We start from the raw sequence: 12175 nt of genomic DNA on the forward strand, positions 1-12175 counted from the left end.
TTAGTCCACTCCTCAATGTTGACAAATGTCTTAAAGTTCACATAGCGTACTTTAATTTACCTTTGTTTACCATTAAAAGGTAGGCAACTTTTAATATGGTTCACAGTAACACATAGTGGTTGAAACGCTGTCTTCTGTGGCTCAAATGAGAACTTCTTAAATCTCACTGTTGGCCGAACTCAATCTTCTCCAACTGTTTTAAGGTCGGTTTAGTCGTGATTGTCCATTTGTAACCATGGTTCAGTAATACTATATTACTGAAAATTAACTTGGTGCTAGTTTCCTTGTTCTTTCTATCCATTAGCTTATTTTGAGGAATTCTTAGTAAAGCCAATATCACAAATTTCTCATTTGTCAAAAGTCCCACTTAATATACCCTTGTCCCATCCCTTTAAAGGCAGGATACACTTTTGGTAAATGCCAAAAACCATCCTCACCTGGTGTAAAAATCACTCATAGAAGTGATTTTGAAAGGATGTGAGTGAATGTTTAAAATGATTGATGAATTGCTGAATGAAAGTGATGATAACTCATAAGGCTTAATGGTAAAAACAAATGTAGGTTAAAAATAAAAAATATCTCGTAACAATCGTCAAACACCAACAACTTGACAAGAACAATGCAGTCAAACATGTACAAATAAACAGAACATTTAAACACAGTTTCTTAGGGACCGAGATTTTCTTCGATTCAAACATTTTCAAGGACTACTTCTTCATTTGTCTTCAAAATTAGCCATGCCAAGGCAATTAAAGACTTCAAGACATTTTCTTAGGATTTGGAAATCCGAGAAGTCACCTAAGAGATTTACTGGATGCACCGCACACTGACAAGAGTGCCGACTGCGGCAAATTATACACAGGATTGTTTGAAACAATGGCTCATAGCTCTATGACCACGAACAATGTCTACTGATTTTGGACTCTAGCAAACAATGTGGTACAGTGTATTCATAATTAACTGTTAGTGATCCAATTTATTTGTTGCCTTTCGAACGTCAGTACTTTATCATTGTATTAAAAGATATATTATGTATGTTTGAAATAATGTTACTTATTTAATATTTTGGTAGTGGACATGAAAGAGACTATCTTTAAAACCCCTTTTAAGGCAAGATGCTCTCCAGGGGGAAAACAACAATATGAATAGCTTCAAGTTCTTAAGATTTGTGCCAGCAACTGAAATTATTACAGTGAAAAGTCAGGATCAATGGAAAGGCTATGTGAACTGAACAAACTCAAGGCAGTTTTGACAAGTCACCCACGAGGAAAACCATCATCAAGTTTATCAAGATATGTGCCAGCAAATGAAATGTGTTTATGGAAAAAAATGTGTCTATATGGAAATGTCTATGGAAAAGAGAAGGATCAGTATTGAAAGTCAACACATGTACTCAACTGCTTCATGAAAAACTGGATCACATAGGAGGAAAATGTATCATCAAATTTTATTGACAGTTCTCTTGTGCCAGCATATGACAATATTACAATGGAAAATGTTCTGTGGATTGACAATAAATAAACTAAGAAGTCAGGATAAACATTTTCACTGAATTGTGCTAAGAGCAATTGAGACAATCAACTTTAAGGAAAGCGATCAGTGACTAACACATTTAGTCAAAACAAAACACAATGCAACATTCATAAACAATGGACACTCAGTCAAACAAAACAAAACAAAGCATTTAAACATTATGAAATACAACAGTTACATAATAATTAAACAATTTAGGCCTAATCAATAAATGAAAAAAAAAATTGAAGGATGGATGATAATTGAAGTGATCGAAATAGTGTGCGGTATACTTTTACCTTCTAATACAAGTTTTTTCAAAGCACCGTTGAAAGTAATGGGCCATCCCTCTTACTTTCTCCTCATATAACTAGTGGGTTCCCCCCCCCCCCCCATTAACTGGTGATCATCTTGATCAACTTTGATTTGGTGAATCATCCCTTCCTTTTCAGCACATTTTGTTGTATGTGGATCTGGCTTCCGGTTGGACAACAACACCACCATCTCCATTGAACCAAAGTACATTACTTGTTCAACTTCTAAAGTTCTTAACAACTTTGATATGAAAATGGTACTTTAACAGCCTGGTCACCCCAGAGTGAAAGTACAATGAATGAGTATGAAGTGTTAGTGGTAAATTGAGATTAACAATTAATTTAACAAAAATAACTAGGTTAAAGGTGTATACACGACAAAAAAACATACATACACAAAACAATAATAACACAGCAAAAATACATTCAGACCATCAAACACTTAAGAAAATATGTTCATGTTCAGAGAACAATTAAGAGACGTCAGTGAAACAAGATTGCCCATCAAAGCTATTGTATGACTCAAGAAACATTAAGGACTGCTTATGTATTCTTAACTACGCATCAAGTTAACTTGCCATGGAAATGATACACAACTGATTCTTCAAGAGGACATAAACAGTCTCAAGATATTATTGCTCAAAATCAAGATTTGAAGAATGTTTATGTAGGTTAAATTTATCATTTTTAAATTACAACAGGTGGAAAATATCAAAATCTTTTCTTTGTATTGTTTAGAACCAATCAATTTACCTTGTGGTTTATTATTTGATAATAATCATACTGTAAATACACTGAGTGAATATTTTGTATTTAAAAGAAAAAAGAGGTCTGATGTAACTGCATAAAGCAGTTGTTTTACTCCTATACTCATTACCTCCCTATGTGTCATCAGTCAATTTACCTTGTAGTTTACTAATTGATAAATAATCATACTGTATTATACTTGGTGAATATTTTTGTATGTAAAAAAAAAGAGGTCTGATGTAACTGTATAAAGCAGTTGTTTTACCCCTATACTCATTACCTCCCTACTGTGTATAGTTTAGAATCAGTCAATTTACCTTGTGGTTTATTACTTGATAAATAATCACACTGTAATAATACTTGGTAAAAAGAGAGGATGTAACTGCATAAAGCAGTTGTTTCGCCCCGTAATTCATGTCTACCTCCCTATACATACTTGTTTTATGTGGTTTATGAGTATGGTGTCCATGAATTTCTTTGATTTGTCAAGTTTGTCTGTTAATTTAATTGAACAGATTTTCAAATCAAAATTAAATTGACAGTGTTGAATTTTTAAATCAAATTAAAACAGTATTGGAAATAAAAAACAGAAAATCAGTGGACCACAAAGTTGCTGAGGATATTGAAGAAACACATCATTGCAATACACTCAAAGGTAATTAGATTGTTTTCCTTTAAAAAAAATATTACCATATTTTCATTGTTTTTGCGACAAACCATTATTATTCAAGACTCAATTGATGCAGACCTGTTCATCCCATGTAACCAGACTTAGTTTAGCCTAGAAACCACAATACCTTGTTTGAGGCCTAGTATAAGCTCAGATTATTTGCCTAGCTCTCTAAAAACAAAATTCTTTTAATTGATTCAATATAACACTCACTTCATTTATGCTGGGCTACACGGTAATTATCTTTTAGTCTGTATTTAAAGAAAAATTATATTATTTTTCAATAGATGACAAGTCTAACCCATATTTCTGGGTAATATGAATTTGAAGTAGGCTTAACTATTCCCCCTCACCCAAAATATAGGTCTCTATTTATCTGTATATAAAAATTGAAATAAAGAAATAAATAAAGGCCTAAAATATAATTATCTTTCAATAGATGATAAGCTTACTATAATACTTTTGTTCTAATTTATGATTTTAGAAGTATAAGCTATAATGACTATTTTTCAAATACCATGCCCTTTTCCTTGAAGTAGGCCTACATATAAATGTTATTCACACTTGCAATACAGACAAAAATGAAGGTCTAAATTAAGATGGTTTAGATGATATTGTGTAACACCAATGTATATTTCTTCTAATTAATTTTAAATGAATTTTAAGTAGATGGCAACTCTAGCCCCATGTTGCAGGTAATATGAATTTAAATTAGGCTTAATGACTATCCCCTATCACCTGTTTATACAAATAGAAATAAAGAAATAAATAAAGACCTAAAATATAATTATCTTCCAATAGATGATAAGCTTACCATAATACTTTTGTTCTAATTTATATTATATGATTTAGAAGTAGGCCAATGAGTTTTCAAATACCATGCCTTTTTCCTTGAAGTAGGCCTACATATAAATGTTATTCACACTTGCAATAATACGAACAATAATGAAGGCCTAAATTAAGATGGTTTAGATGATACTGTGTAACACTAATGTACAATTCTTCTAATTAATTCTAAATGAATTTTAAGTAGATGACAACTCTAGCCCAATGTTGCAGGTAAGAATCTGAATAAGGCGCATAATGACTCTTATTTGTCAAAGTGCCACGCCTTTTTCCTAGAAGTAGGCCTTTACATTCAGCTGTTATGCACAATTGAAATAAAGAAATAAATGAATAAAATAAATAAAATAAGATTAGGCCTAATAACTATTTTTTTAAATTTCATTCCATGTCTTCCTTAAAGTATGTCTATAGGTAAATTTTAATCAGAATTGGACGGAAACCAATTAGGCCTAAAATAAGGTAATTTTCCCCATATTATGGTTTTAACACAAAAATCGTTTTTCTAGAATTAATACGATAGTGATGACATTTGTTTAGGCATAATAATGGGATTATTTTCCCCACAAAGAAATGCTCTAAATACTTTTAATAAATGTTTGTAGAATGGAATTACATAGTGTACTGGTTCAGAATAATGCAAAACTGTCAAATTAGGCCTAATATTACAAGGTTTAGAACTAAAACTTAAAGATGACACATTTACTGAAGAAAAAACTTAATAGTCCACAATGTTTCCATAATAGCTTCAATGCATGCAATTCTTTTTATATAGTGGTTTGTTATCTTTTAGCTTAATAAAATAGCAGTGTTATTTCTTTGTGTGAGCAATTGAAAGACATGGAAAAACACGTCTGATTCATCTTACTTATCAACATTCTCATAAGAATGGTCACTCAATCTGCCCTCTCTTGTTAAAAGAAAGAACAATTCAAGTCTTCTATATATGAGCCTTTGGAAATTTTATTTCGAAACACATTTCTGGCAAAGGTGAGGATGGACGGCTATATGGGGAAATGGAGGAGGCCGTTTAAAAAAGAAGGACAAAAATAAAATAATACAAACTCTTTTCAAACATTGAAAATTTAAGTCAGAATGTTCTTACATGCTTTTCTTTTCACATACATAATGATACCTAGTTTAATTCAAGGCTTGTTATACATGTATACCAACAATATCTTTTCAGAATAATGTTTTATCTTTACTTTATTTTCAGGTTCTGAAATTGTGGTTCATTAGTCAAATCTCAAGTATTAAAAAGGTGAAGTAGAAGACAAATTTGTATATATTTTTTTCCCTTCTTTTTTTAAATTAAAACATAAATCTTAAATAATAACAAAATAATGCATTTGTTCACATATACATCAAAAGAGTCACTGCAACTTTTTTTAAACATGCTGCTCATTTTATTGTGCCAACGCTGGAACAGAGTCTCAGAGTGTCACTCTTACAAAACTACACACACTGCAAGTAATTTCTAAAGGTTTTCACAACAGCGCCCGCTGTGTGCGGGATGCGTATTTTTTTTCCTAGGACGAACGTGGGCAATTAACATAAAATGGGCGTGTTTTTGCCCAAAAAACACTCTCGTGCATGCACGAACTTAAGTGATGACTGCAAGGGACCTTGGGCCACTGGTGGTAGTATGTGGAGTGAAAATAGTTGTGGTAAATTAATGGAGACCCAAACCTGCCTTTCTTCTTCTATCGCTTACCACAATGGTGTACAGGTTGTGATGAGCCAGTCTACCTCCTAATTCTTCCTCCATGGTCTATTTTATAAACTGGGCACATTTGGTAATTATTGTCGAAGACCAGTATTTTCACTTGATTTGGTAATTATTGTCGAAGACCAGTATTTTCACTTAATGTATCCCAACATGCATAAGATAACAAACCTGTGGAAAAAAAACAACATTTTTTGTTGTTGCATAATTTTGTGTGCTCCAGATGCATAAGTGCTGTTTGTAATGCAGTGTACTATTAAATTTCATCAAAAAAACATTAGGGACCACAACCGTTCATTATGACCGTCAGTCTATTTTCATAATAAATTGCCCTCCCTCCCCCTCCCAACCATATCCAGAAATATTTTATTGGGCAATCAAGACTTGGCAATGAAAGCAAAGCGCGACGCATTTTATGGACAAAAGGTAGAGTTGTACAAGTACAAATTAATATGCAGTTTTACATGGTACTATTATGTGTACGTGTTTGCGTGTATGTGTACATGTTTAATATGCGTGAGTGTATTTCCACAACTATTAAATTACGTCGAAGTACGCATGTGCATGGGAAAATGTATAGTTAACTACGCCCATTTATGTAAATTATCCACATTCGTCCTAGGAAAAAAAAATACGCGTGCGGGATCGCAATAGGTAAGTGATTACGAATAACAGCGTCTTGTGTCAAGACTAGTTATCTTCAGCAGGAGCCACGCCCACTCTATCAGTGACATGAGGGATGGTCAAACCACTGATTCATCCCTACGCACCTATTTTACTACAGATTCTATGGTTCATGACATTTTTCTAGAGACAACTGGGAAAATATACCCACAAATAACATTTTAAGATTGAGACTGATGACTCATGAGAGAGTTTTTCTAGCCGTTGCTCCCTCGCGTGCTGCGCTTGAGAAGTTTTCAATGCGGAATACCCAATTCTTCCAATACGCTCTTTGCCTTCGTGACGTCTGGGTAACGTACCCTCGGGTGCGGTGCAGGTGGGTAAATAACTGGTAATCGGTCCATTACGCCATTGCCGCACATACTCATTCAAACATAAATAAAAGTTTTATGCGGGAACCACGGAAATTTACACCTGTATTGAACAGCGCTGTACAAAATTTACATTCAACGTAAAGAGTGAAACGCTCGCCATGACAGCGTTTCAATTTGTAAACTACCACCACTTTCCACTAAATCAGCTTATTTCATAGGAATTGATTGTACCATGTTTTGTTTGGACTAACGTTTTACCATCAATCAGTGCTTCTTCTTGCTGGTAAGTCAAAAGAGTTTTCTGCATGTTTTTTTTGGAAAGAGGTTTTGGACCGACCACCGACTAGCGTTACGCATAACGGCAAAAATGCATTGGAATTTTGTATTGAATAAACGAGTGATTACTCACCACCAGTGGAATGTTGACATTGCATGTAGATTCTTTGTATGCCAATGGGGGCGTACGCTCACATTAACAAACAACATTCACTTATGTCCCCGGGTTCCTCTGTCATGTAAACTATGTTCTGCCAAAAAAATTCTTATTATTATTCTGCCAAAAGGGAAAAGTTTTCGTATCGTTTTGAAGTAAGTTCTATTAAAAAAAGTTACTCTGTCAATAATGGGATTCCCCTTGCTTGTTGACTTGATCAGTTCAGTTGAGTCTTTGACAAAAAACATTTAACAATATGAGTGAAAAAGTGGTGGCAGAATATAGACTCGGTAAACAGCGCCCCAGTTACTACTGGGTCTAGGCAGAATAAATTAATCTTTCTAAGAAGACTAATGTTCTTTTGAACAGTTACTGTGTCTAGTTTTTATAATGTTTTGTAATGAAACATTTCAAATTATTTGGTGAAAAGATTGGTCTGAGATTAATGAAACCAACATTTGGGCATTGGGTTGACTATTAACTACCCTTAGCTTTACGTCCAAACTTGTGGATCCTGCATCTTGCATCTTGCATCTTGCATTGTTGTACTCTCCCAAAAGCATTGCTGCTGTCCTGGAGAGGGTGGGTTGCAATTTCCATTTGTGCTCTGTGCTTGTGCTTTCAAGATAGTGCTTATAAGATGGTGATAATGTCAAATTGTCCTAAGAGGGATTGGTAGCTCCATCCCTCTTATAGCTGGCAGTGCTTCTCTTTGGTTCAGATTGGTTGCAGTGACTGCAGCCACTGGTAGCCTGTTCCAAATCCTAACAGCTCTTGGGAAAGGGCTGTAGAGGTAGCAGTCAACTCTGGCGAATGGTTGCCTGTAGGTGTGGCTATGTTGATTTGTCTGGTTGATCGTCTGTTCTCTAGGATGATGTTTGGAGGAGTAAACCCAGTGTAAATGTAAATGTAAAAGTGTAATGTAGGCTAGGTAGGGTCCGACTGAATGTTCGTGTGTTCGTTGGGCACTTCTAGAAAACTATAACTTAAGGCTCCCCCGTGAGCACGGGGACCCCTTTAGTTTCTAGAAGTATACGTTGGGTACCTGTGTTTTTTATTTAAAAACATTCATATTCAATTTCACAACATGGAATTTTATGATGATTGTACATGATCAGTCAATCTCTGTGTACAATGTCGGGCAAAATTTTGGTGGTCCATCAATTGCCCAAATCAACACAGAACCTTTCGCAATTGCTTGAATATGGCTGCGCGTTCACGCGACCATAATTTGTGCAGCAATATCGATGACTGCGCGAACAAAAGATCGTAAAAACAGGGAAGCGTGATCGAGCTCTTGCATGACTAGGCAGAAGACGTGCCATTAAATTAAAGATAGGGTGTGATGAAAAACTTCTCTTAAAACAAAATCTAGCAAAAACCTCTATAATAAACTCACCTAAGTTTATATGCAAAGAAGTACATATTTTGAATTGAATTGATTGAATTTATTTGATTTATTCATCATCAAGTATTACACAAAATTTACATTCCAATTGTACAGCATTATATAAAATATTATAATGTAAAAATTGCACAAGATTTATACTAACATACCAAAGAAAACAATCTAATAAAAAAACACATTAAAATTTATAAAAAAATTAAACATAAAAGAGTAGTGGACCCCCCACCCCTCTAACTAAAAGAGGCAAAATTTTCTGGATTTATAGACATATTATGTTTGTAATTTATAAAAATTATGTTTGTTTTGCGGTGCATGTTTTATAACTTTTTAACAATCATGGTGTGTAGTAAATTATTGGCTCACCAGTCCATTTTTATTTTAAGGAATCTTGTAGCTCTTGACTATGAATAATTTCCTCCACTTTGCTGGTGCTATATTAAGTTGTACAGCACCTTGGGGTTGTCCAGTTATGGTATGTACATGTAATGTAAGGTGCTTTATAAAGCATAACTTAACCATTATTACACAGTTGCTGGCTGATATGATGGTACGATTGACCAGTGTAAAACCATCCCCTCAAGACATTGTTGTTATCGAGAGCTGAATTATGAGCAATGACTGTTTGGATTAATATAAGGAATGGTGGCTTCATCATTGATCATCCTTCGTCCTTAGACGGAATACAGTAGAAGCAGCTTTGATGAAGTGGTGCCAGGTTGCTTTGTCCCTCATGAGTTGTTGCGTCTCGTTTAGATTGAGATTTGTGTCTCGGGTGATGGTGTCAGTGTAGCTCATTTTCCTCCTGCCGCGATTTGGATGTCCGCCAGGCTTGATATATTCTTTTGATTGATTAAATATTGATAGTTTGGTTTACATCATACTGTAATTAAATATCATAGTGTTAGTTTCCGCTACTCAAAGAGTGTGTCTGTGACATTTTGAACCAACAATGACAATTTTCATTCTTCTGCTGAAACTCCAAACAATTACAGAATGTAGTTTGAAAAAAAAAAAACCTGGCCAGAACCTTGCAAGGGATTGCCAATCAAAAGTTTTGCCTCCCTCTTTTTATATATTAAAAGTTTGGTCGTGTTTGCAAATTTTGGGAAGGCACCCCAGTCATTGCCAGTTGGCACTCAGCACTGCCTGGGTTTGTTTAAATTCAGCCCAAACTATTCCAAACTTGTGAATTGTGCACAAACACTGTGCATGGGTACACGTACACAAACCAGCCTTGAGGTGAGATCAAAGCTTTAAGCCGTTGCCATGGTCACCAAGAACCCCCAAGTTTGATTTGATGTCTGACATTTTGCCCTTTCTGGTCATCGAATTCCGTAGACTTGAATGTATTTTAATTCATCCCAATTATGTTAGTACTGTAATCTTTGTAACTTTCTTAGTGGACTGCGTAGTTGGGCACCAGAGGGGTGCATGGGCGTCTTTTGTACGCCCTGGTTTGAATTAGGATGGCTTGTTTAAATAGCTGTTCCTACTGCAAGGTAAAAGAAGTGTGTTAATAACAATCCACAGCACTTTCCAGCCCTGTATGCTTCGTTTTTGAAAGGGCACGAGGGTGCCAAGACATTTTCTCCTCGGTAAGGGCACACTATGAGGAAATTGTAAATTAAGGATTTCAAGGGCACCAAGGCAACGACTATGGGCATGGAGGCAATCGCCTCTGTTGCCTCCGTGAAGTATCAGGCCTACACTTTGATGGGATTCGAACCCACAACCATCTGCAATCGATGCAGAAGTATTGCAGCAGTAAATTTAATTGGTTGCTGCGTATCTAAAAGCTCAACCCAAATCGGTCATTTTGTGCACCCATAACAATGGGACATGGGTTGTTTGTTTTTCTATTGAACAATACATATATTACACCTGTTATGTTAAGATGTTTTAGGAATTATTTACAAAAATAAGTCAAACACCGGCCAGTGCTCAATCAATTAAGAGAAATTTACATAAGGCCTATACATTGAAAGCATTATGAGCAGGGCTCAAATTTTACACTGGACTGTAGACCTGAGGCCAGTGAGTTTAGCATTGGGGCCAGTAAACTCATGACCAGACCTTGTATTAACTGTGACGTGAAACTAAATGCGAACGCGCATAAAAAAAGTCATGACGACACGTTAACTATCTTCTCGTGCAATGTATTTTAGTTCCAAGAAAACAAAGTGATGACTCATCGAGACAAATCCGTCTCGTGTTTGTGTTCAAATGTTGACCTTCAGTCTGCTGATAAATAAAATATCTGTTGATTATTCATAGAATCATTGTCCATAATACAAACACAAGGTGAGATGAATCTTTTCCGAGTGCTTTTTCACATTCAAACACTTAATAATAATAATAATAATAATAATTTACATTATTATAATTAACACTTGAGCTGTTGAATTGCTAAAACTGTGTCTGAGAAATGTTTTTTTCCCATTTCAATTCTTGTCAATTGTCACAAAAAGTCCAGTGAATATTTTGAGCTACAGTACAAGCCGTGTGGTTTGTGACTTTCCTCCTCGTATTTAAGGCCCAATTGTAGGTTTGCTCAGCAAAGCGAAGAGTTGTATTTTTTTCTGCACTCCTTCAAAAGCATCTCCATGATAGGTTATTTATGACCGTGGCTGCGTGTGTAGAAATAATAAAATCAGGCCTTGCCCCTGTGTATTAGTCCTTGAGTACTCAAAGCTGCTGTATCATTTTGTCAACTGTCAATGTCAACCGTCACAAATCTCTGAGCAGTAATTAATTTCACTGTCCACCAGATCCGTAGTAGACCATAACTCAATAAATCAACAAGTGTGTTGACGATCAAATATTTACCTGGGCCTGATAACAAAACTGTCTGCAGCTTGTTAAAATATAATCAAACATTTTATTTTGTTCGCGTTGTGCAATATTGAAACAATTTGGCTCCTGCTTTAAATAGATTCCGGGTTTTGTAAAAACTTAAGGTTGAAATATGTTTGGCACATGTGTTAAATCACTCAATTAGGCCTAATGGCAATAATAACTTTTTGGTTGTGTTTGATTTTCTGGGTTTTCCCATAAATAATTTTCTGGGATTTTTCCTCCCACATGTAAGCCTGAAACAGTCTTCCTTCCTTTTTCTCTCCATGGGTTTATTGGTCAGTTTATTGATTAAGTTTGCTTTTCTGGGAGTCCTTTGAATTAAACCAAAATGCATTATGAAATGAAAGGCATAAACTTTATCAAGACTTGAACCAAATTATAAATGAAAGGCAAGTTTGCACATTTTATTCCATGATTGTCTTGGTTCCTGTGAAATCCACTATACCTACCGAATCCACAATTTGTTATTAAGGTAAGTGGATACTGATTTGAAAGTAACGTACTCTGTTGTATAGTGTGTAAATAGGTTTTTGTTGGGATTAAAGTCAACAGAAATAACTGAAAAAGGCATGGTTTGTGTGTGTTCACTTTTCAAGGTGAATTGTGAGTATTTATAAAGACCGGCTTTCAGTCAATGCTTAAAAAGATCTTATATTCAAACAGCTATT

The 12175-nt window shown here is 35.0% G+C and overlaps 1 protein-coding gene across 6 annotated transcripts in view; it reads left to right on the forward strand.

Moving 5' to 3' along the window:
* Positions 1-6952: 6952 nt before the first annotated feature.
* LOC117299863 (protein cordon-bleu-like) overlaps positions 6953-12175 on the forward strand; it is a 39954-nt gene continuing 34731 nt past the window's right edge. For all 6 annotated transcript variants that reach the window (XM_033783432.1, XM_033783438.1, XM_033783437.1 and 3 more), the window contains exon 1: positions 6953-7093. The gene's annotated coding sequence lies outside the window, so the exon portion shown is untranslated. The remainder of the gene's footprint in view (positions 7094-12175) is intronic.

Source organism: Asterias rubens, chromosome 15, assembly GCF_902459465.1.
Source record: "Asterias rubens chromosome 15, eAstRub1.3, whole genome shotgun sequence".
Classification (NCBI taxonomy): domain Eukaryota; kingdom Metazoa; phylum Echinodermata; class Asteroidea; order Forcipulatida; family Asteriidae; genus Asterias; species Asterias rubens.